Raw genomic sequence first — 20,488 nt, 5'->3', positions numbered from 1 at the left:
CGCTCTTCTTTGCGCGAAGATAGGAGGACGCGTATATCAGAAAGTGCGTAAATAGTGTTTCTCGCTCAACCGACTTTATATATATAATCGTCCTGTCGAGATATTAGACACGTTAGCAAAAGCCCAGTCGGAGGGAACTTAAACTAACGAGTCTATAACTTGGTCGCTCGTCGCGGTCGTCGTTTCCACGTTTGTCAGAAGGGGTTATAACAGTTGGAGAAGCATACCTCGCAACGAAAACTTATATATATATATATCTATGTATATACATATACAAATTGGGCAAAAGTTCTTCAAAAAGCCTCAAAACATCGTGACGATCACGACCGCGAGCTTCCATACACACGGACTAAATCTTTTCCACATTCGCGTCTCTCTTCGGTCCATCTCTCTCTTTGCCTCAGGCGTTCGAATGATCTTTTACGTGTATATGGCAGTAAAGGAAAGGGGAGCGAGGGAGAGAGACCTCTTCAAAGTGTCAAGTGACAAACGGTCCCGCTACCGAGTGGGCGTAGTCGTCGGGGTGGATATAATTTGTCAGGAAATCACCCAATTAGCCTCCCAGTTATGCGGCCCAACAGATTTAACCAATTAGTTTAGCTATGCGAGCCCCTAATACATTTCCCCCGCTCTCTGCTCTCACTCCTGCAGACTGCATCGTCACCATGTCGCCGGTATATACGATCTTTGGCTGTTTCTCTTCCTCTCCTTCCCTTCTCCCTCTCTCTCTCCCTTCCCCTTTCCGCGCGCAGCGACCTGCAACGAGAGGATGATATTAGGAACTGCCTACGTACACACATTGCCATTACAGCACACTACCTGAATCTGTTGGAGGTTCGTGTACCGCAGACGTACTACGTTCGAGCTTTCATTGCATGTACTGCACGCCGATCCATTTGCAAATGTGTGCAGCCTCTGATAAAAATTTTACTCCCATTGCTTTATCCATCCTTCATTTTTTCGATTCGTTATTGGATTTTATTGTTCGTAGACTCTTTAGTATTTGAAATATTATTCCAACGAGACCGCGAACTCGGCGTCTTGCGTAAAAAGGTTCTCTCTCAGGCACAATCAAGGACGCTTTTTTCCATTGCAAGTTATAGGGATTATCGTCAGTGTCTCCTGGCGAATGGCGGTTTGCACGCACGGGCGATGATAACTGCGTTCACACTCGCGGAGGCTCAACGCCTCCGCGCGTGTCCTCAACACTCCTTCAGACTCGATTCGACCCTACACACGCCTCGTACTTCAACTCTGTGTACGTATCCAAGTATAGAACACAAACTCGTTTTCTTTCTCCATCTTTCTTCAGCATTATTATACTTTGTCATGAGTAACATGCGCGGAATAGACGCTAAGGAAAAATTGGCGACTGAACAAACCTCCGCTTAATTGGACGAAAAAATGGTGGATGTGACTTTTTCTAATAAAGCAACATATTTGACGGACGACATTTTTTCAACAAGGTAAGAATACAGTATCGTTAAAATCGGCTGAATCGGCGTTTTTTTACAAGTTCGTAGAATTTCATTTCGTCGGATCAAACAAAATCGAAATTTCGGCGTTTCCTTTCAGAAGAACGAGATTTTTAAAATATAAATAATTGCTTGATATTTTTTTTTTTAAATACTAAGAAAATCAATATTGGCCTCTTGTTTCGATCACTCTAGTAACAATATCGTTAAATTGAAAATACTTTGATATGATTAAGGATACGAGGTACGCAGCGGTGGCAACTAAGAACGCGTTTGTGCGGTAAAATACCGAGAAAACGTTACAGAGAGCGGGGTGTTGAGAAGACGTAGAAGGTGAAGCAATTTGTCTCACTAATGAGATGTCACCCTGGCCTCGCTGGTGGAGCAATGACACAGCTACGTTTCTCTCTCGGCCTCCATCTCACTCTCTTTCTTCCTTGGGCATTTCCTAACTCTCTTTTCTCGTGGATGTGTGCTCGTTGGCCATAAAATTCAGAGGGTCCAGCACGCAGGGGTGGAAAGAGCGATCGGTATGCCAAGATGCCTTAACGGGCACAACACTCGAATGTGATCCGTTTCTATTACTTCAAGTCACCAGATCTACTGAGGCTATTATATTACATTGGTACTATTTGTTTCATTATTTATCTGCTTCTATCAAGATCCACTGGATTGATCATTACCCCATATTTTAGTTTTTTTTCCCTCCCCATTATTCCTTCGATTAATCGAAGGTGTTCGTTGCTTGTACTTTGACGAGCTGAGAAAAATAGTTGCCCTCGATTCATCAGCTGATTCGAGCGAAAAAGTTTTGAAAAAAGTATTTTTTTTCTTTTTATTCAAATACTGAAATAGTCCATGGCTGGGAAGATAATTTTGGGTCGATCAACGTGGTTTAATCGACAAACGAATCGAATCGATCTGACTCGGATTTTTTGGAGATTGAGACAAGCGGAAAGTCACTGAAAATTTGATATCAAACATTTGAGATAATTATAGAAAATGCCTGAATAAAAGTGAAGATTGCATAGTACTTTTGAATATGCCCTTAATTGCCATAATTAATTATTTTGTGTACCCAATGAGCGTGTACGGGTGTTGGGTGCATCAAAGTACCAAAGCCTCCAGGAATATCGGGACACTGATTTCGGTTGGCTAAATCCGCCTACATTCACGAATATGCTTTATACACCGCACAAAGCATTGAGGGTTAGGCAGTCACTAACGAATTTCACATGAGAATATCTATAACAGTGTTCAATGAACGATTGTAGGTAGTAGCGAAGGAGAATTACTCCGATCGACCCTAATTGAATGTCCTTCGGCCTCTTAAGTGATCGCCTCATCTCCTACCAGCGATACGAGAGCATCCCTCAAACTGAAACACACTCGTACACGAGCGTACACGTTTACGGATGCCAATACCCGGTCACAAGAAAGTGATCTAACGTGCCCTTTCATCATATAAATTCGATTTTCTGGAGATGAGATTGTTTAGCATTTTTTATGCACTAAAAAAAGAAACTGTGGATTGAAAGAAAATTGGTTCAGCGATGTTTTCGTCTTAGCAAGAAATATTTGACCAACGGAACGAAGTGAATCAATGAAATTTTTCGTGAGTCCAAGAATTTATTTTTGTTCTGATTTTATTGCATCGAATTTCTGAGCTTGGCAATGTACATTTACAGTAACGATACTCTCGAAATGTGAGAACAAAATAACTCTGTTGGAAAAAACAAAAACGCTTTACGATTTCAATACAAATCTTGATCAACGAATAATTGGAATGAGAGCAAAAAGGCAGATTTAGCAGTGGCAATAATTGATAATTGAGAAGTAATCTCGAAAAACGTGACCGGCATTTTGCCGTTTTGTATACCCCGCGATACATCCGTCTCTCTCTTTCATTAGTTATTTCATTCTCACCGTGCATCACTCGCCCGATTACTGTAATTACTCAGTCACTGCACATGAGTAATTACCGTATAATTACCACGAAATATGCTCATATATGGATAAGCATCAAACTCGATTCGATATTAATTCGATATGAAGATCAATTATGAAGTTACGAACGTAAATCCATAATGTGTTGCGATACTTGTTAATTAAGGGAAATTCAATTTTATGGCATTATCGAAAGTTGTCAATTAAATGAGATTAGCGTGAGATTCACTTACGAAATCACGGAAAGCTTATTCGTTCGTCGATAATACTTAACGAATTTCTGTGAAAGAGTCCCTGAAGATTTCAGTGCGAAGGGACGTTCAAATGGGAAGTTTTCGGCAAATGAAGTTCGCTGCATGAAGCTTGCTCAAAAAGCTTGACGTTTCTTTCTGAACAAGAAAATAGCTTGATGCAAATGGTCTTGTGAAAAATCAGCCGTGAAAAAGTGAATTTCACAATTTTCTATCTTTTCGACGATCCTTTCAGATAAAACGGATTTTATTTCCAGATGAAAATTCTGAATGGGAAATTTCCTTCAAATTGGCTCGATTAACATTTCCTTCGAATTATGCCAACCCCAAATTTATCCGTAAACTTAAGGCTGCCTCGGAAAACGCAAATTTCCCAGGCATTCCTTACAGTCGTTTGCTCAACTCCGCAGAATAAATTATAAGTCAGAAGAAAATGAAACCGGCTACATTGCCCCTTTTCCCGTAGGAACGACCAAGTGGCTCTCGCGCGGTAGCAGGCATGCACGCACGAGTATTAAATTAATGTAGTCGACTCTGAGCGGCGATTAAACAAAGGGTGAAAATTGAGCACCCTTGGTCTTTGCTAGCGGCTTCAGGCTCTGGCCGTATTCAGGCTGTCCCCTAAAAAGCTTCGCGAACAGTTTTCGTCGTATGGCAGAGCAACAAAAAAGATGGACGAAAAAAGAATCGGGCTTGCTCCGAGACCGCCAAAAAATTTCGCTAAAGTTGAACTAAACGTTTCATTTACCAATCGATGTTAACCATCATTATTTTAAACTTTTAAACGCACAGCACATCAAAAACAAATAATAATTCAACTCACGATTATTTCTCAAGAGAAAATATATGCAGTAACCAAATTTATTTGGTCCCACAATATTTTGTGATGACAGAAATCATGCGAGAATTACGTATAACTATCTCCGAAAAGACGCTTCGTGTAATGAGAGCCCCGGAAGGATGCTGCGCGTAACGACCACTTTTTTTCTTTTTTACGCACGTAAAATATACAAAATTTTGACATTTTCTCGTATACACCGAATCGTATCGATGCACTTTTATTCCATTGCACGTAAATACAGGGTCAGACATCGTAATAGAGCAGCTCGAATTTTCTATTCAAGTGTTACATCGCACCTGTGCAAATCGATGGCTGCATGAATTAACTACACTTCTATTATGTGTCTATATTTACGTGTACCAGTGTGTAAACAAAAGGGAAATTGACATATATAGCTCTGGCGTAACGGTGTAACGTCGCATAGGATTGGAGACTGTATGTGTGTGCGTGTGTGTTTCGAGGGAGACAGAAGGTAAAAGAGGGGATGTATTCTGGGGTTGTTTCCTGTCTCCCTCTCTCTCTCTCTCTCTTTCTCTCTCTTTCACCATGAGGGGGCAGTAACACCGGCTGGATGGCTGACTGGCTGGCTCGTTCGTTCGTTGAATGCGGTTTAATATTAATGGGAACTGATGATAAGCAGCGCAAACAAGCGTCGAGTCTCCCGGGAGAGATCTGCCTTCTGTTGGCCGCGTGCAGTGGGATGATACACGCGGACCACTTTACACAAACTCACATACTCGTATTCGAGTGAATTTATATGCGTATATCCGTATGGACGTCTTCGTGTATATCTGTATATGTATGTAAGTCCGTATGTACTTTGGCATAAATATATATAAATATAGGAAGACGTGAGTACCAGCGCCATTACCAACATCAATACCTCGCAGTGCCACTAATGTTAGTAATGGTAAAATACTCGTGGGGATAAAATAAGGGATTTGGAAAATCGTTCCAATAAACCGAATCATATAAACAGAGAAATTCGTATTTATTCCTTTGTGAATTACAACAAACACAATGGTAACTGGGTACTCGAATATTTGTTCTGCTTTACCACATTTTCATTGCTCAATAATTTCACGAAATTTTATAATTTATGGGACTAAACTTCGCTATGTCACAGCGAAATCACAATTTCGTGAATAACTCGAAACGAAGACGTCGCTTTTCTCATAGTGACAATTATTTTGGTAAATATTTACAATAGTTACAAAACCTATCCTACCATTTCTATGTGTTAAAGATAAGGGGTTGTATAGGCTTGGCACAATGAATACTGAAAGAATAAATGATTATAGTGGCTGAGAAATTGAAATTCCTGTAATAAAAAAACGAAAATGTGTTTTTTTTTTGTTTTTTTTAACCTTCCCCATTCTTAAAATTAATTGTAATATAATTTTTTATCAATGCTACACGTCGCCAAAAATTTTGGGACCATTTCTCGTTGATGACAATAGCGGAGAAACTGAAATTTCATTTGGATTTATTCACAATTTTTTCTTGGTTTTTGTACCTTCCCCTCCCCTAAAATTAATCCCCATATCATTCGTTCTTATTGAGAATAATGCTGAAAAAAATATTAGGACCATTTTTAGCAAAAGTAAGTATTGCAAATATTTACCATTATTTCTAGGGCTAATATTAACAGTTCGTTGAGATTAAAAGTCTTGATTTGTTGGAATTCTTCATTTCTGATCAGCAATTGGAGAACTCTGAAAGGCTAACTTATCAATGACACAATATATTATCCAAATCCAAAATGTAAACATATGCACGTTTGTTATTATCTTCATTATAACCTCTCGCTCATTCATGTCTCTCAACACGTTGGGGAGAATCACGTCGTCTAGAAGGAGTCAATGATTTTCAAATATCAAGATCCTAAATTATAGTGTTTTGCGATCTTTTCCATCCTCTCCTGGCTCGAACATCCTTTTGATACAATTATCTGTTATTAATATAATACTGGAGCACAAAATTGTGTGGGAAAATATTATTTCGTCGATCTTCCCTATTTCCTCCTGCTCCGGATGATTTTTCAATTGTTTCTATTTGTTGCAAGTATTCTACAAAACTGCATACATTCCCAGTCCGGCGTGGCATTTTCCCGATTCTTTTTCTAATTCGCGGATGAGGTGTTTTGTATCTGAAACAATGAAATTGATTTGGGCTCGCTGATAGCTTGCGTGAACCTAGCCCCACATTCGGCTCGGCTGACATACGAACAGATTCCCAATAGCCCGTTGGTATTTTATGAAAAGTTGAGAATATTCATGCGATAAAGTGGCAAATACTTTGCCTTAAGATGATGGATCAGTCGGTAATCACACCTCGAATTTTTGAAATTGAAACTCTTTGACATCGTTCGTCCGATTAAAATAATAAAAATGTCATCGTACGCAGCACGATCGCAAAAATCCGATGACATTTTTATTTTTTCGATCAGACGAACGATGTGGAAAAATTTTCTTTTCAAAATTTGCAGCTATCACTCTCACACTCACGGTTGTGATTACCAACTGATCCATCATCTTAAAACAAGAATATATGTTGGTTTAAATATTCACTAGTTCATTTTGTGCGAGCGGTAGTAAAAAATCTAGCCAACTACCTACGGTCTTGCCTATTACACAATAAGACGTTCGTCCATTAAATCCCCGACTGCTCCCAAAAATAAAAGTGTCTTAACCATTAAGCTGGAAATAATTTAGTTCGACACTTGATTGATGTAGTGTTGACTCGTTTATCCATATTACCAAAAGTTTCCGGCGAGATTGCACTGTTTTGGAAGGTTCAAATTGTCGGGAAACTCGATTCGCGGTTTGACAATCAAATAGAATAGGCATCTATGCAAACGTAAGAGAGAACAGTGTCCCATTGTACAGGGTTCGAGCCCGTTTACTCGTAGAAGGAGAGAGAGCCATCGGTGATCATAGCGTTGGGGTAGTTTTGAACCAACATACAAATCTATTCTGTATATGGGCTAAGTGTAGACTTTCGTGGTGATCGGTCGTCGCAGGTTTGCATATAGAGTACAAACGTTTACGTCAACCATGGGCAGGCTCATATATAAGGTTCGGGGCGAGGATTTTCGGGGGTAGAGAATTGAGGAACGGACTGACGGACGACGCGATCGAGAGAACGACGACGGGCTTTCCGGTGGTACGGGGAGGATAGAATCGGGGCTTTCGTTCGAGTGTTTGCTCGCCAAATTAGAAAACGATCGACGAGCGACTTGGCAGCGCGTTCTGCGCCAAAGGGAATCTCGTTCCCTCGCTCCATCCCCTTGTGGCGTTTCGCGGTGAGTTCGAAAACGTTAAGGGATTCAGGGATGGGCACAGGGAGTCTGAACGAGAAAGCGAGTTCGAGTGTTTCAAAGGGGTACACGATCCACTACGCACACAGACACATACACAGGCATTTATGCGCGTTTTATACGTGTACGCACACACACACACACACACACACACACACCGATGCACCCTGGGTACTCTCGTTCCACACTGAAATTACTACAGAGAGTTAACTGTATGGGTGATTGTGGAGAAAGTCGTCTGGTGGCTACGTGGACCGCGAAACTGCGGAAAGCGTCTCCGACGCTGATTGCGTTGGAAAACGGAAGAACAGTATTAGAGGGGATGCTATCAGAGAACGCGAAAACGAAATGAGGGCTAGTGGAGAGAAGGCAAAAAGAAAGTTGGGGGTGTGAGTGTTCCTACATTGGGAACGATGCACTGCCCTCTAATCCGACTTTCCTTTTAGTCTTTTTCTTTCTCTGTGCTTCACCCCTTTCCCTCTTTCTTACCGGCAAGTCACATGTGTATATTCATATGGAGTGAGTGATTAATTACTTTTTATAAACGTCTTCCGCATCCCCGGTCCAATCGGCTCTTACCGTGAAACGAGTAATTCCATTTCCGCAGATATATTCAAAGAATGCGATTTGCAAATATACATGTTGGATTCATACTCGCATGCTTTTATCGTGAACCCGTGTACGCGAGCATTTCTCAGGTATGCACTCGGAGATTCTGGGTCTTCCATATAAACTGAGGGCGCAGCTATTCGGTATTTCGAGAAGAACAAATAAAAATAGCGATTGGGAAACGTTTGTTGGCTTCACTAAACTCTGAAGCTCGAATTTGCAATTCGGCTTCAGGTTGAAAATCATGGCACAATGGTTGATGCGGCATTGAGGTTGAAAAATTGTACTCCAATTTTTGGTTTCCAAACTCCAAGAGAAAGCTTCGTTGTTATAGAATATATTTGTCATCCGCCCCAGTCGCGTTAACGGCAAGAAATTTTCACTCAAAAACGTGGCGATGATTCGCCCAAGTAAAAAACTCGTAGCGAGAAATAAACGTTTTCATACGAGGCTTAAAAAAAGGAGTGAGAAATAGTCTCGTTGTGAGTAAATAACAAAGGAACATCGGTAGTTTGAAGGATATTGGCTCTCGGGTACTCCGTTCCGTCACACATATCAGTTCACTTTTGTATATTCGTCTCTGTATCTGTATTCATAACGACGAGACACCAAGAAGAGGTGGAGGCGAGTAGGTAGGAAGCGAGGGCTGGAGAACGAGGGACGGTTGCGAAGGGGGCTCGGCGGCGTAACCACCACCATAGTCACCACCAACACCCATAACAAAACGCAGGGGGTTGGCTCTGCTCGGTTGAGCGGGTAGCGTGGAAAAAATTCGAAGCGTTGCAAAAAGCGAAAAAAAGCTTTGGCAAAATGGGAGAGGAAGCGAGAGCGCTCTCATCGTGGGGGTGGAGCTCCGCTGGAACACCGTGCAACCCTACACCCCGCCAAATACCATCACAGTTTTCCGCAACACACGGCACCCCCTCATCCGTACAGATATACATCACGTTACACCGCTGGCAAGGCGGTGGGCAAACCGAGAGAGCGCAGCTCATATCGTATTAATAGGCAATCCGGGCAACCGAGGGGTGTCATAAACTCAAACCCCTAATACTCGCCTAAACTACCTCGGTTAAATAATGGAATCCCTATTCCCTTCCCGCGGCTTTCCCTCCGCCACCGTGCGCCCTCTGCCGCTCTGTATCGGCGCTTCTCCCCGCCGCGTTGCGCCCTTTCCAATGCGAAAGCTTTCGCCACCTACTCTCATCTCGGAAGCGAGCACCCGCGAAACACTCGCAGCATCGTCACCCTTATACGCGTCAAGCTTCTCGATGCTGCGCGCCCTCGCGAGGAAAGCGCCAACATTCTCGCTCGAATTCACATACTCACAGTTCTGGATTCGGATCGTTTGAACGTGAAATACCTGAGGGAGAGACCGTCCCTCAGCTTGATGTTACGCCATTGAACCACTGAAGCAGTCAGCACACTATTTTTCTTGTTCTATATCAACTCTGTTGAGAGCACGTTCTCCGTTGGGTTTCAGAGCCTCTTCAGGATCTTGTTGCTATGTCACTGATTTGGATACTTGCAGACTTGGAATTGTAACTATTTGGTCGAGTAGCCATTGATTGAATACACGATCGTTATCGTGCCTTGTTCAATAATAGTCTATGGAAATTATTCCAATTATTTTTATAATTCATTTTTATGAATGAGAAATGATACCCTGTTCATCAGTTTTGTATCATCGAGTCTACGCTGTCCTCGTCCAAAACTAAAAAAAAAAAAAAAAAAAAAAAAAAAAATGTTTCAGAATTTACCAAAAAAAGAACGTAAGTTGTTATGAGCCGAGGGGTGTTTAATTCCATTAAATATACAGTGCGGCTACAAAAAGTATTCGTGCACTTTAAATACAATTTTCTATGTAAAGTGTACTGTAAGATCGGCTAAATACGTAGATTTTGCACGTTTCGCGTGTTCTGCAACATGACAATCGTTGAAGTGTGTTTTTTAAAATGTGAAAATCCCCTCGTTCCGTAGAATTTTCCTGCACTGCAACGTGAGCTTAAAATTTCAAGGGAATTTTTTTCTACAAGGAACGGGGAGCTCACTTCTCAAAAAATGTTGCAAAACGACTTTTTCGTAACAGCAACTCTGAATAATCGAAATGCAATTTGTAAGTAGTAGCGAGGATACGAATAAAAATAAGGACAGGAAAGATAGTTACTTAGCCCCTTCCTTCCCACTTTACTCCTGTCTGTTTATTTGATTTAACAGCTTGACGGAAATTCGCTCGTTTCACAGATGACTCGTTCTCGCGATGAGCTGTTAAGAGGGACCTTTCCAAGCTTTTGCCGAGTGACACGAATAATCGTGACGATTAAGAAGAGCTTGCAAAATCCTGCAACCTTTTTCTCCTTTTCACCGCCCTACAAAGCATGCTGGATGAAGAAAAGAGGCTTGAGAAATGGAGGATCGTGAAAGAGGGATTTTCTTTGAGTACATGAAGGGTACATATCGAGACCCAACCTATAATCGTAACGACGATAAAAAAGTAACAGCCAGAGAATGAGTAGCCATTCTCATTTTACTCCATCCCCTTATTTTCTTCCTCACGAAAAAAAAAACATGCTCATCGATTTATTAGAAGAAAGAAACTTTCTTTATTTGGATCTTGCACACCCAAATTGATTTGGTCTCGCATCGTCTGTTGGCTATTGATACGAAGACTTGCTTCATTAGATTGAACTTTGAACGATAATAAGCTGTATGAACCGCTATATACACTTATATACATCCGCGTACGATTAAATATTAATCTGCTCACGGACGCGTTGCTCTATCAATCATTAATCACAATACGTCGAGCAGACCATTAGGTATAATTAAGTTCAGTTGCCGGATAATGATGACTGTGTGTGTAAACCGCGAAACTACGTTCTCTGCCAACCAATCTATATTTATATGTAGCAAAGATATTTTAATACGCTGCGCCAAGAGCACGAGCATACGTCACCCACGTGCTATAATAATAACATTAAAGAATGACAAATGATCATGGCAGTGGTAAAAAAATCATCGAGTCGTTGAGCAAAATCGTGATACAGTGTAATTGAGATTTTAGGTAGAGGCCCCGTACGCCATGCGTCGTTGGATTCTCCTACGCTTATTTACCACCTCGAAATATATATCAACTATTTATGTCACCTTGTAACAAGTTTCTACGTTTCATTTCACGTTATAATCGCGTATTTCCCTTCCCCCTGCCCTTTCCCCGCTCTCTCTTTCTTATCTTTTTGTTTTCCGATTCATTTTTATTTATGTTTCTGTTGCGGACGCATCGTTTACTTAAAGAGCCGAGTTGGATGCTGAAATTAAAAATGGCGCGGCACGGAGAGGGAGAGCGAAAAGGAGACGGCGGCTGTGTATAATTGTAGGTTTCGTCGTCAGATCTATATAATAATACATACATAAATATGAGAGGAGAGTAAAAACAAAATCCGACGGTCGGAAATCGTAAAGTGCTCGACACCTCTGCGGTCCTGGACAAATAAGAGGTCGAGAGGGAACACGCGCGATGGAGTCGTGTCAGCGCGAGATTCCCGCGGTGCGGCCAAGTGTTCCACGGATTTCTACGTTGCTGGGAACTTGAGTAATATTCGCTCTCGCTCTCTCTCTCTCTCTCTCGCTCCATCCGAGATTGCTCGACTTAGTTTTGCCGAGAGCGTGCAAGAGACAAAGATAATTATATGGAGCGAGTAGTCTCCGATGGTGGGAGTTCATGTGGAGAGGGTCGAAAGCACGAGGGAGCGTCGACGAGGGGACACACGGGACGAGAGTGTATCCGACGAGCTAAATAATAATTCTCACTTAACTAACTCGGTTAACTAGCTTACGGTGTACAAGAGGAGCGGCTAATAATAAAGGCGTCGCCGTCAACGACGACGACGTTGGTGGTGATGGTGGTGGGGACAGAATTAAAAAAATAAAATAAAAAATAAAAAAAAAAACCTTCTCGTAACGACAGCAAAAGGGCAGAGTGAATAAGCGAGGGAATTCGAAAGGGTGTGAATAAGGAAGGAAGTTATGTTAGCATATAGCACGTTTCAAATGAGACTGAGAAAAGGAGAAATATATGGTCGAGTATCGCTTTAAGAGGACGCTTCGAAATAGAAGAAGTTTTTCGACGAGGACGAACGTCGCAAAACTGTCATACACGTATTAATATATAGTATGTATGTGTGTGCACCGAACGACCGTACGAAAAAAGAGGAAAGGCCGCACGCAGGACGTCACGGGGTGCGAGCGCATCAAGGCCTGAAGTCAATTTGTCGGGGAATGCGCGTTTTGTAGAAACACGTGCGACACATACACACCAGTTCATTTTACGCTGTATCTAATACGTGTAAATACACATACGCGTATTTATCTCGTATCACGCATCGCACACTGTTAGTAACTGACTTGTAAAAGCTGCGATTCGTACAACGTCGTCACGCACAAAGCGAGCGAGGGGCGAACGAGAGATGAGAGAATCGTTGCGGAACGCTTTTAAGACTCCACTATCGCCTCGGTTGCCCCCGAAGACTCGAAAAAAAGAGGAAACTGCTTAGCAGGAAGAAAAGTAACCCGAAAAATAGTGCGGGGAACAGAGCCGATGTTTCTAAGAAACCGTGGAGAATAACGACACACGAGAAGTTCGAGTCTCGAGACTCGCTGTCTGGCAGGACCTCACACTCTTTGGATCCCATGCAGTCTGGCGACGAGAGTTCCTTTACGATGATACGACGCGAGAACAGCTTATTAAGGACCTCCCGGATGCTCCGCACGATACTCCGACCCAACGACTTCCTTATTTTGCTAAAGCTCTGTTTGTCGAGTCATTAAAAAAGAGACCCTCGTCAATCACTGCTCGTCGAATAACTTCACCGATTACCGGAAATATAACGAGGAAAAAGGAGACGCAAAACGGGATGAGGCAATGGACATGAAACTCCTCAGAATTTGGACCGACGTCGAAGAGAAGACGATCGTTGAATTTTCGTTAATTAGCTTGCACGCTCTAGCATTCTACGCATTGCACGAAACGCCACCGTACAACGAGAGCTCTGCCGAGTAATTAGTTTGTCAGAGCTGAGAATTGCTTCCTCTCGTTGGCGCGCCTCACCTAATTCACCGGACAGGTAGTTTATAGTTTAGTGGTTTAGAATGTATTGGGAAGTTTAGGACGGTTGTTAAATAAATTATGTGATGCCATTCGTCATTTAGAATGATTGTTTGATGAATTATGCAGTGTTTTATAAATGACTAGCATTCTGAAATAGCTCGAAAAAGCACGATGTTGTTGGCTCATTTTTTATCTGTTACGCCATTATTATCGGTAACATTGAAAAGCAGAGCAGAGCTTGCTCGTCTCGATCAATATGAGAATTTGCTCATCGTTTATCGTAACCAATCGTAATTCAAGCCTCATGAGAATTACTGTTCATAGACGATCTTACAAAAAAGGCGAATAGATAAGCATAAAAGTGTGATGCATATATTAAGGGAGTGTGGTACTAGTGAAAAGCTCACCTGAGCGTATAATCTGTGTGACTTCCCACGATCTTGCGATCACGTTTCTTGACGCGGATCTATTCGCGAATGGAAGCCACTGCGGAATCGTTTTTTCCCCTATGCAACGTCTGTGCTTGGCAAATCTATTCTAGCTGACGTCACACTTTTTCTTCCTGTTTTTGGCTCTTTCACTGAGGAAACCTCACGTGTGTTGAAAGCCGAGGGAGAAGGGGGAAGATGGTGACTGGAAGAAAGTGTGAAAGAGACAGAAGCTAGAAAACATTAAGGGCTTCGAGAGAAAGGAGGGTGCGGAGGGGGGCACCTTGTATACTATAACCCGACCCTACTTACTCTTTCCGTGGTCCTGGCTAGTAGGACTCGCGTTGAGCGGTAAAAGGGTAGATAGATACACGGGCACGGTATTAGTAGGTATTAGGTGTTGGCCTGGGAATGAATGCACGTGCCTCTCTGGCGTTGGAGGAATCCTACACAAGCATCAGCAGCAGCATCCCTGACCCTCTCAGTCATTCAATATATACGTGTATATGTGTCTCGACCGCGCGCCCTCTTGCGTTCGCGAGTTCAGATAATTCTTTAAGTGCTTCCTTCGGCATCGTCCCCTTCGCGGGGAAGCCGATCCCCGAGCTCTCTCGATCTCACGCTCAGCGTAGACGGCGACGATGAGGACGACCCCCATGAAGCTTTTTGTCGCGCTTTTCCTCCTGCTCTCTCTCTCTCTCTCTCTCTCTCTCTCACTCTTTCTTTTCTTCTCTCTATCTTTTCCTGGACTCGGATGTGCTCGCGGTGTCACTTCAGGCATTCGCTACACTATCAATTTATACATGTATACACTTTCCCATCTCTTTCTTTTCTCGGCTCACTACACGCTTCCTGCTCACACAAATGTACACGTAAACACACTCACATTTTTATCCAACTGCCACCCTGTCCTCGGTCTGCTCTTCTCGCACTCGATTTCCCGCTCTCTCCACCTTAAATCCTACTCTATAGCATCCCAAGGACTCGGATCTATCGACGGAGTAAGCGCGAGCGAGACGGAGGGAGGAAGCGCATCGGATTTTTAAACAGCTCTCCTTCGGTGTTGCTCGAAAACTCGAGCATTCGTGTAGTTGCCGGTTGTTCCTTTTTTTACGATAGATATATCGCTGGATATATTTCTTGTGATTCTTCGTATTTGCTTTTTTAAGACCACTCGAAATTCTACCGTTGCTTCCGCTCAGAGATATAGCTTCACGCCCATTTTTCTATCGCCCCAAGAATAGATTACATAAATGTTACAATTCATCCTCCAGGATCCAACCTATTGAGAGATTTGCTGAAATCCATGGATCTATCGAGCCTTTTCGTTTTGTTTATTCACAATTCTCTTCCGCCTCTTTCACACTCGTACTTGTGTTTTTATTTTTCTTTCGTTTACGGATACGGGGGTTGGTTCTGTAAGCGGAGACTGTGCGAAGGTTGTGACTCGCTCGTGGGTGGCGAAACCGAGCCTCACTGACATCTGGAGAATATTAGAGTTCTATTCGAGAAATAAGTGAATCTGTTCTGTCTCCTTGGATTTTTTGGAGCGATGGAATCCGTCTGAACGCATCTTGAATTAGGCTCACAAATAGCGGTTGGAAAATCCGCGTTTTCTTCGATTCGTCGAATACGAAAAATATGTTAAACGCTGCGCGATGGATCATCGCTTTGTTTTTCTCCGACATAAGCTTCTGTGGACAACGAAATGATGAGAACTGATCACGATTGGAATCGAATCTGGAACTGCCCTGAGAACAGCAGTACGAAAACTGTATTTCCCATCTACAAAATTTTTCATCCCGACTCGTTTAAATTATTTGAACAAAACGGAACATACACGAAAATACACGTGCAGCGTATTTGCACTCGGAATTCGGCGATTTTCCTTCGTCCTCAGATCGACGCCTTGATTCCGTGCTATGATTTTGCGCCCGTCGTATTTTACTTTCACAACGAGCATTCAACATCATTTCCATCCATTTGAGAAACCCTCCGAGGAAACAAACACATAGAAATCTATTCGATCGTTTGAAATATTCGAAGCAACAAAGATCATGACTGTTTTCAATACTGTGCGATTTGCTCACGCCTTGAACAGTTGAATCTGGATTTGTACCTTCGAATACCGACAAAAAAAAACATCTGCTCCCAATTAATTTTTTCATGCACTCGTCCTCTTACAGAAGTGAGTAATTTAATTAGATGTACTTACGTTCTGCTACATGTACACGCATTTAGTATTGTTTTGAGGGGCAGAGGGGCGGGAGGGGGGGGGGGGGGGTATAGCATGAAACTCGGAAAAATCAGGGAGGACAAGTTCATTTCGAGTTTCCGCCAATGGGGAGGCGGGCGAGGTGCGAGATAGAAATTCTGTGGAGTGCATAACCGAGAGAGAATATAAGAGAGAAAAGGAATATAACGGAGTCTACGGACGAGAGGGCGTGGTAGAAAAGCCAGGTAACCGTGTTACCGTTTCCAGCATCAACGCCGGCACATATTGTATACATCCACTACTGTACTCGATCGTAGGGAGTTTATACAGGTGAATTCAAAACTAAAAAATCCTCGAAAACAAAGAAAACTGGAGGTTTCTGAGAATGGAGTGTTCATTTGCACCGATTGGAAGTGGGACGAGTGCCAGGGTTTGTGTTTAAACGAAGGAGGAAAAATTTTCATCGTCAAAAATAATAGCAAGGGCAGTAGAAAAGGCTCGTGTCCCACGCAGCACGTCGATGAGATTTTCAAACTAAAACTATATGAGGATTTAAGTCTCGGGAGTGATATTTCAGGGCTTTCGTTGAGTTGCTAGAGTGGGAAAGTATATTGGAAAAATATCCTGGCATAATGCTCCTCCGCAGGTCGTTATATCGAATTGTGCATCAGTCTGTATGCACACACGTGTGTACACAGTGAGTAGTAGAGTGCCGGAGCCAATATTCAGAGAGTCCCTCGTTATTCCATCTCTTTTGCGCGTCCTCGGTGCTCGGATATCGTGCTGTGGAGCTCTCGAGCATAGCTCGTTCGCTTGCCTCTCGCTCGGTATTTCTGCAGTGGTCGTATAACCGAAACGAGCAGCCGACGCGACAATTGCCGGATGCGGTGATTCGCGCGAATTGCGCGCCGGGACTTAGTACGTGTATATCGCGTGTTATATAGATACGGCCCTGCGGCGGTGGTTTGTAATATTATGATAACCCAGCCTGTTTGTACCCCACCATTGCTGCTGAGAGTAGTCGCCCTCTCGCTTTTGCCGGGGTGTAGAGAGAGCACGTTCTTCCTCCCCCGTTTCGTGGGAAGAGGAGGGGAAAGGGGGCAGCCGAACTTCCCCCAGCCTGCCCCGTTCCTCTGGCAAAACCCCCCCGGACGGCGGCATCCACATCGTTCTACTCGTCCTCATCCTGCATCACTACCGCCGGCAGCAGCACCCTCTTCGCCCTCTTCCTCCTCCTCTTCTTCGCTATTCAACCAACCCAACCATCCTTTTCATAGCGGCCATGTTGCCGCGAAATATGATTATTGTTATTATTTGCACCCTCCTTTGCGCTCCTCCTGACTCTTCACCTCTTCTCTCTGTCTCGTTCTCGCCTTCCTGCTTCGTCCGTTGATTTGCTCTCTCGCACGATGCTTGCTCTTGATCTCCTCTGCGGTGATGGTGATGCTGGCGGTGGCGGCAGTTGTCTCTCGCGCGACTCTTGCCCGCTCTCGTTGTTTCGCTCACGCTTTCATCTCCTCTTCCTCCCCCTCGTCCTCTTTCCACCCTTCGCTTCATTCCGGCCTGGCACTTGTATCGGCTTTTTTATGGAGTTATTTTTGCTTGCATCGTTCCTTCAAGGTGCGTCGACCAATTGGGATGAAAAGGTCGAAATGGTCTGCATCCCTTTTCTCTGCCTTTATTTCAACCGGGGCAATCTCTTCGATGACTTTTTTCTCGCCGCCTCCCAGCAATCTCACTACCTAGCCAGCTTCGATCAAGCTTCCTACTCTTCCTCTACGCATCCCTTTTCTTCAACTCTCTTTCTGCGCCCTCTCAAGAGAGTTACCGAAGGAGTGTACAGGAGTTAGGAGTAAAGCAAGGGTGCCCAGAAGGAGTTTGAGGCTTTTTTGTCCTCGCGATCCTTCCGCTGCCTCTCAAACTCCCCTTCCCTGTCGCTTTTTTCTCTTTGCGATTAGACTCGCATCCACGTCCGTGGACGAAAAACTTTACAACAAGGGCGAATGCCATCTTCGCGCGCAGACTTTTCTTTTCCGGATGGAGGATCATCCCGAGCCGCGGCGTCGACCAACAGTCTCCCCGAGGAAACGTTTCATCGACCGTGTTCCACACACTTTTTCTCTCCGCTCCTCCATCTCTTTATCCACCTTCTTCACTAGTTACCCCTCCTCTCCTGCTTCCTTGATCTCTCGCTTTATCGTCACGGACGATGGTACCGGATGAAGAACATCGCTCCTCTGTATCGCCCTCAGGCTATGCTCAAGAAAAAGTGTGAGAGTATATTCACCGTAGAGTTTTAGTTTTTCGGATCGTTTTGGAGAGTTATGTCGAGCTATATGTGTCCCGAGGTTTTACCAAAGTGTTCCAACCTCTTCGCATTTTTATTCCAGAGGCTTACACAAAATTACGAAAGTACGAAGTTCCTCAGCCTTCGTATATTATCGTCTCCGCACTCCCAAACGTCTACACTTATAAAATATGTGTATTCGAGCAAAACAGCAAGGAATTTGACGATCTAGTCATACGAGCTCGAGCTTATGATAGAATAAATAGGATCTACGAACATGTAGCATTCGTGGATGATAATAAATCTCTAAGATCTCAGCAATTTTCCTCATCATGTTTCTCTAATCCGAACACCGACAAGCTAATCTTCGCGGTTCCTTTTCCTCGAGTTTGTGTAGCTTGAAATATCTACACACAAACACACAAACACACACACACACACACACACACATACGCCATAAAGTAAAAGCCCACGTTCGTCCAGGATTTGAGAGGAAGAGCCGAGGGAAAGGGAGCAACTGGAGGGAAGGAGAAGGAGAGAGAGAGCGGAAGCCCGTCACTGGAGGTGGTCTCGCGCGTGGTTGTCGCAGTCGTGGTAATAAATGGGCAACACGAGCGCTTATAAGGGGTAGGTAATCTAAAGCTTTCGAGGCGGTGGCGGCGTCGTCACGAAGGGAGGGTTTGTTGCTTCAGTAGGAGGTTGAGGAGCAGGAGGAGGAGGCAGCGGGTGAGCTCGTGAAAGAGGAAGTAAGCGTAACTCGATGGCTCACGAAGGGCGAAGGGTGGTTATTCGTTGCCGGAGAAAACGACAAAAGAGGGAGGAAGACAGTTGGCGTCGTGCAGAAGACGCGGGGGGAGTCGGCCGAGGGGAAATAGCAAAGGATGTTTCTCCCACGAAAAAAGGGAGACGGAGCCATTCGGAAGGATCGAGAGAAAGCGAGGCAGCGAGGAAGTGGTAGAACGTGTGCGCGCGTGGAGAGACAAGAGTGTGAGGTAAGGTATAAGGTGGGTAAGATGGCGGACAATTTGCCGCTCGACTACTCTTGCCCGCACCGAAGCCCCCCTCTCTTCTCTTCGCACCGATTTCTCCACACAGGCCGCTCGCCTGGTCCATGTACCGGATAATAGATGTTCCTCCTTCGCAACGGAGAGAGAAGCGGTTAACGGGCGCGCGCACCTTCGCTCCGCTCTTACACACGCACCCACACACGCGCGCGGTCACGAACACCACACCGAGAGAGATACTCCCCCGACACTGCAATTGAGATTGGACGAGTACTAACACCAGCGCCATTACCGTTCCTCGCGAGCGTATTGTGTTGGCATTAACGCAAAACGGAAAGGAAGCAGAGACGAGCTCGAATAGCGTGTGCTAGAACGAGACAACTTTCCGAGGCGAGGCGAAGTGTTACCGCTCGCTAAGACGAGCAGTAATTATGCATGCATACTCCAGTAATAGTACACATCCCCGTACAGATATACTCAGGCCTAGATTCGACCGGACTCCGGAATCGGTCTCACAAGAAGAACACGCGCGATCCATGGGATTATGGGCACGACGCGCCAACTCACATTCATTGCGCCTCGACATCTTTCTCCGTAGATTTTCGAAATTTCCACACTCGCGTGCTACTCCATCCGAAATAAGTTGTGTGCCGGGCTGCGAGCACGTCTTTTGGTTTCTCAGTAATCGATTCGTGTATCAAGTCCTCAGGTGTTTATTTCGGACTCACGTCGAGTCTCCATTTCCGTCTTCTCCCTCTCTCTCTCTTTCTACAAACGTCTTTGAGTGGTTGAACATCCAAAACTTTAGCTCTTTCGTATCCACACGAAATACCGGAAACTCAGCAACATTCGCGAGAACCCGTGTATACAGCCGAGGGTATCTTTTGGTCCCGCTCTCTCCCTTCGCTCTTAACATTCCGTCCGCCATCTTCTCACTTAATAAAATAATTACCCTGAGTCAATTAAGAGCCCTGCCCAACCCTCGGGCTTTCGCGAAACTCAGCC

Source organism: Venturia canescens, chromosome 2 (assembly GCF_019457755.1).
Source record: "Venturia canescens isolate UGA chromosome 2, ASM1945775v1, whole genome shotgun sequence".
In the NCBI taxonomy this organism is placed as follows: domain Eukaryota; kingdom Metazoa; phylum Arthropoda; class Insecta; order Hymenoptera; family Ichneumonidae; genus Venturia; species Venturia canescens.
Note: the sequence above shows the minus strand (reverse complement) of the source record.